Genomic DNA, 6,000 nt, shown 5'->3' with positions numbered 1-6,000 from the left:
GGAGAGACCCAGAGGCCTGTGTTGGAATTCAGAGCATTGAGAAGAAATCCAGAGACATGTGCTGAAACCCAGAGACTTGTAGGACTCTAGAGACTTTAATGTGATGCCAGAGACTTTGGGCCTCATTACAAGTATGGCGGAGTGGGAAAGAATTGGCGGTAACGGAATTACTGCCAATGTTCCCACTCCACCAAACTACGAGTATGGCCCTGGAGTGGAGGATTTATCTCCACTCCAGCATCGTGCTGGAGGTGAATCCTCTGCCTCTCCACTGAAAAATCAGGAAAATCTGTGGAATTACAGCTGCAGAACTGCCACGGTAATTCCACCAAAAAAGCCCCATAGAGTCCAGTGGACTCATAAAAAACAGGGAGTTACACCACAACCGCCACTTGTAATCTGGCGGTAATTCGCTGGATCTAATGTTGGTAATGGTAATTCAGTCGGGAGGTATTCCGGCGGATTTATCGCCAGAATACCACCCAACTCGTAATGATGCCCTTTGTGTTTCATCCCAGAGGCTTTTGAGTGAAACAGTAGACTATATTATCAGATGCCAGGGAGAATCTACACCGTGCAGTATTAGGGAGGGCATTAAAAACCTTCCACCATCCTGGCAAAGAAAAAATAAACAACTTGAATTATGATACATGTGTTATGTTATATTTAGCATTTGCTACACCGCTCAAACCTCATCCCACTTGTCTCCGTCAAATAACTACCTACCCTCACACTTTGCCCTCTTGGTCTTCTGCCAAACTCAGTCTGGGCCTCTGGAACGTGCAATCCCTTTGTAATAAAACTCCCTTTCTTACTAACCCCTTCAACTCCATCACCCGGACCTTTCTGTGATGGGTATCCCTGGAATGTGGGTTTCCCTTTTCAACACTGCTTGTCTTGCTGCCACCCATACTGACTTTGCTACCTTCTCTCACTCCCAACGATTAGTGAAAAATGCAGTGGGGTTGGTCTAATGATTAGTAAGGATGCATAACTGTCACCTCAAACCTTCTCTGATGTCACACCCTTCTCCTTTGAACACATCTCTGCCCAATTTCTTGCCCCCATTTCCCTTACCATTGTGCACATGTACTGCCCAGCAGGCACTCTCAATCTTTTCCTCTTACGCCTCTGTCTACTACCTGGATCTCTCTGCAACTTAAGCAAAGCTCATCATTTACAATTGGACTCCACTCTATCTGACCACTCTCAGGTGAATGAACATAAGCTTCCTATCCCAACTCTTGGCAACATTATAGCCCTCATTTTCCTATCGCCCTCTCTTGATTCCTCTACTCTTCCCGTCGATGACTCACCCTCAAACCACTACACATTCTCTGTTAACTCTATACTCCCGCTCCCCACTATCTCATCTTTCACCACAAGAAAATGTAAAGCAAACTCCTTGGTCCCCTATCTTGATCAAGTTAGGGACACCCTCCAAGCTCTATCTCCCGCACTTGCTCACTGTATTGAACTCACCTTTAAAGAATTCAACACTGCACTGGCAGCTATCCCCTTTGGCCATCACCATCCAGCCCAACCCTGCCTCTCCTCCCACAACTGCCCTCAACCATGTATTACCCAACAGCTGAGGATAACCATGCATGTCCATTTGCAGTGCTGGTGCAAAGCTCTGTCTCCTCCTCTCTTGCCTGCATAAATGGACTCTCTTCTTTCCCTCACCACTACTCCTGACTCTTCCCAATCTTCCTACTGTATTGATTTAATATCCTCTCTCTACTCACACCTCTCTGTCTGCCCATGGCCGTCCAGGCGTCTGGTTTTGCTTTATTTCGCCCACCTTCTCTGCTAGCGGCTTGGCCTCCACTTATTCTCAAAAAACACCAAAATATGTTGACATCTGGTCCATTCTTCTATCCCTCTCCACCCCTTCTTCCCTCCTCCCTGTTTAATCCCCACCCTTCTCTATCCGAGTTCCCACTCACTTCCCCTGCAGAGTTGGTACCCATCGTACACTCAGCTAACTTAGCCTCTGCTCTTACTGATGCTGGGCTTCAAGGAGATCATACTTAACTTGGTGGCCTTCAACACCTCCTCCCTCACCCCACTTCCTTTGCACTTTCCACGAGGATCAGTCCTAGGTAAACTGATTCCACCCTTTGACCTCTCCTACCACCTCTTTGGCAGTGAAACCCAGATCTTCTCTACTTTTCTCTCTTTCTCCTCTGACATCTCAGGAAGCATCACTGGCTGACTCTCCACCATCTGTTACTGGATGGCACTACACTGCCTGATGTTGAGCTCCTCTAAGAGTGAAGTCACCTGCCGCCTGGCCTCCGATGCCATCCCTAAATTCCTACCCCTTGTTGTCTATCCACCAGACAACTCACTCCATCACCCAGGGCTTGTAACCTAGGGATCCCCACTGACAGCTAACCTAAACAAAATCTCTACATCGCTGCCACTTCAGTTTTTATTGTTTTCTCCTCACCTGCTCCCTTCATTCCTCTCCCCCCCTGGACACCCACCATCGCACTGCCATTGTCCCAGAGAGAAGACCTTCCATCATGGCCATTGTGCGCGGCTCCGGAAGATCATCGGGTCTTCTGTAGTCTTCCTGGGCCCATCGAGGAAGAGGAGGCCTGGCGTGATTGGCTGGCCGTTCTGTGTCAAGGTGTTTCCACTTGTTCTCATTGGTGAGGCGCACTGCTGCCTGCATGGTGGGATCCGCCCTGCTCTTGGTGGCAAATGCTTCTGTAGTGACAGTAGGGGGTAGGGCATTCATGAATAAGTACGAGATGTAGTCTTCTGCCCTGCGTATCATGGTGTTTTCTGTTTTCCCTTCAGGGTGTCAGGATAAATAGTCTGCCGGGTTAGCATCCCCCTGGTTTGTGGATGATCCTGTAGTCATACTCTTGGAGTCTGATGCCCCACCTTTCGATGCGAGGGGGCATTTTGGCCTTGGGGTTGCCAAATAGGGATAGCAGCGCCTGGTGGTCGGTAATGAGGGTAAACCTCCTCCTGATGATAAAATGATGACATTTTTCACAGGCCCATAGAGCTGCCATGCTCTGGCGTTCCGCTTGAGAGTAGGCTCTTTCGGTGTGCGACAGGGCCATGCTGGCGTACGCAACAATGTTGTGTTTGCTGCTGTCCTTCTGATTTGACTGTACCAGGATGGCGCTGAGGACAACGGGGCTGGCATCGACCATAAGGTCAGTGTCACAGTTCGGGTTAGAGTATGCCAGTTGTCGGTGGTTGGCTAGTTCCTCTTTTATGGCGCGGATGGCATTATGGCACTGTTTGTTCCAGTCAAATGCAGAGTCCTTCTTCAGCAAGTTCCGAAGGGTGTCTGTGATGGTGGCATAATTCAGGAGATAACAAGCGCAGTAGCCCGCCATCCCTAAGAATTATCTTGGATCGATGATTCCCGTGGGGGCGTTAAAGTTGACAATGGCACTGATTTTCTCCGGGTCAGCTGTGATGCAGTGATCTGAGAAGATGTGGCCAAAGAAGCGCAGGCTGGTTTTGTTAATGGCGCTCTTGGGTCCATTGAGCGTGAGGCCTGCAGTGTGGAAGATGTGGCACACAGCCGTGAGCGCTTTGTCATGTTGTTCTTGAGTGGTCCCGAAGATGAGGATATCGTCACTGTAATTGAGGGCATTGAGCACTGGGGAAATTAGCTTGCGTATAGTCTTCTGAAAAATGTTAGCAGCTGAGGAGATCCGAAGTTAAGCCACTTGTATCGGAATAATCCTTTGTGAGTTGTGAAGGTGGTGATTGGCCTGGAGGCGGGATCAATTACCAGCTGGCGGTATCCTTGGTTCAGATCCAGTTTGGAGAAGCGAGTGGCTTGGTTTATCCTCACTAGCATGTAAGTACAGGGGTTTCTTTAGTAGATGCTTTCTGAACAATAATGAGGTGCACCCTTCAATGATTCTCAGCCGGATCGCCTCATCATCGTTAAAGTTGGCAAAGTCGCATTATAAGAGCTTCCTCTGTAGACGGATGACAAACTCCCCTATGGATTCATGTGGGAGCTGTGTGCATTGATTAAATGCATATCGTTCATAGTCTCTATTGGTGAGTACTATCAATTTGCCGTTGATTGCCGCGAGGAGGCACTGATATGTGTTTCTCTCCTGTGCGGGAATTGTTTTCTTCATACTCTTTATCTCTTTTCCTGCAAGATTGGTGAATACGTCCATTTTGTTGGGCGAATCGTGGTCACCAGTCACCCTCATAAAGTCCTCAAATTCCTCAACCCATTCTTCCCATCTTTGGCCTAGGTCATGTTGTGGGTGAGGGTTAACGGGTTGGGTTGTCGCAAGAAAGTGGCGTGAGACACGGGCCCTAGATTTGCGAGGGCACGTACCCCTGTGCAGCTTGTTGTGCTTGGTCCACCATCTTGGTGGAGTCTTGTGGTGCCAGTTTCCCGTGTCAACGGTGATGTTTGGTGTTGGCCTCAGTGGTGTAAAGGTCCAGCACTGTTGTTTTCCTGTAGCGTCTCCTCTACTGAGGGTTCTGTGCTAACTGCAGCGATGTGCGTGCTCTGGCTGCAGTAATTGAGAGCCCTTGGGCTCACGGTCTCTGGTCTTTAGCGTTTGGTCATAGTACTGCAGTAATTGAGGGCCCTTGGGCTCACGGTCTCTGGTCTTGAGCGTGTGGTTGTGGTACTGCCATGGGCCCTTCCTGTTAGCGGCCGCTATGCTGGTGTGTTTTTGGGCGGAGGTGCGTAGTGTCTCTGGGGCCGGATCGCGGTAGGCTTCCGCGTTAATGTTGGTTTCGGGTTGCCCTGACACTCTCTCGCTGCCCCACCTGTAGTGCTGGCTAGGGGCACCTCTGGTATGTGAGGGTATTTTGGTGGGCCGGTCTCTTTCTTATGGTCTTCGGATTCTTATCGGTGAGTCAGGTTAATGGTTTCCGTTCTGCGTACCCCGGTGTGCTTGCACGCTGGTACTTATGGGGCGGTGCGTAGTGTGGTCCCCGGTTCTCCTTACCATTTTCACATGGGCTGCAGGGCGGTTGCGTACAGGGCATGCGCTCTGCTCCCTGCGTTTCCTGTCCCTGTGATGGCAGGCCCGTGCAGGCTGCTTTTCCGGCCTGCACCACCACTAATGGCACTACCCTTCCATGGTCCGTCTTCCGCTGGTCTCCGTGACCTCACTGGCTTCGTATTGTAGCAGATGGCCCATCCACATGTGTTGTAACTTCGCTGCGGTACGCTCTGCTGAGCTCCATTTGCTTGTCGCTCTGCTGGGCTCCGCACTGCTGAGCTCTCATCACCCGACACTCAGCTGGGCCGTCCTCACTTGCCGCACTTCCACTGCAGTAAGGTCTGCTGGGCTTTCCTCATCCGTCACTCCGCTGGGCTCCGCTCTGCTGGGCTTGCTTCACCCGTCGCTCTGCTGGGCTTGCTTCGCCCGTCACACTGCTGGGCTCACCAGCCCAACCTGCTGCACAACGGGTGCACTCGTCGGTCCTCTTCGCCAGTTGTTAGGCCCTAACTAGGCCCCAGCACACACTTTGCACAGACGACACGGGAGCCAGGTTCTGCACAACCTTCCCTTTATTACTCCTCCTACATTCTGCCCCTGCCTTCCTGCCGTCCCACCCCTTCCTCCTGCCTTCCGCTCCCTTCCATCGTCCTGAGTCCCTCCTCCTTTAAGGGGCTATTCTTGTTCCATCTGGTAACTCTTCCCTCCTCTCCCCCCATGGACACCCACCATCCCAATGCCGATGTCCCAGAGAGAAGACCTTCCATCATGGCTGCTGTGCGTGGCTCCGGAAGATCAGCTCTTCTTCCGTTGCCTTCCCAGGCCCATCGAGGAGGAGGAGGCCTGCCGTGATTGGCTGGCCGTGTGAACATCATGTCCACCAGCATCAGAGCAGGCGGCGAACAGAGTACTTAAGTGAGCCTGCTGGTGGACCTTCCTTTTTTCCTCACCTGCTCCCTTCCTTCCTCTCCCTCCCTGGACACCCACCATCCCACTGTCGATGTCCCAGAGACAAGACCTTCCATCACGGCCAATGTGC

The sequence above is a fragment of the Ambystoma mexicanum genome, chromosome 2p (genome assembly GCF_040938575.1).
Source record: "Ambystoma mexicanum isolate Mex_15411 chromosome 2p, UKY_AmexF1_1, whole genome shotgun sequence".
Taxonomy (NCBI): Eukaryota; Metazoa; Chordata; class Amphibia; order Caudata; family Ambystomatidae; genus Ambystoma; species Ambystoma mexicanum.
The sequence above is the reverse complement of the archived record's forward strand: the minus strand, read 5'-3'. Positions refer to the sequence as shown.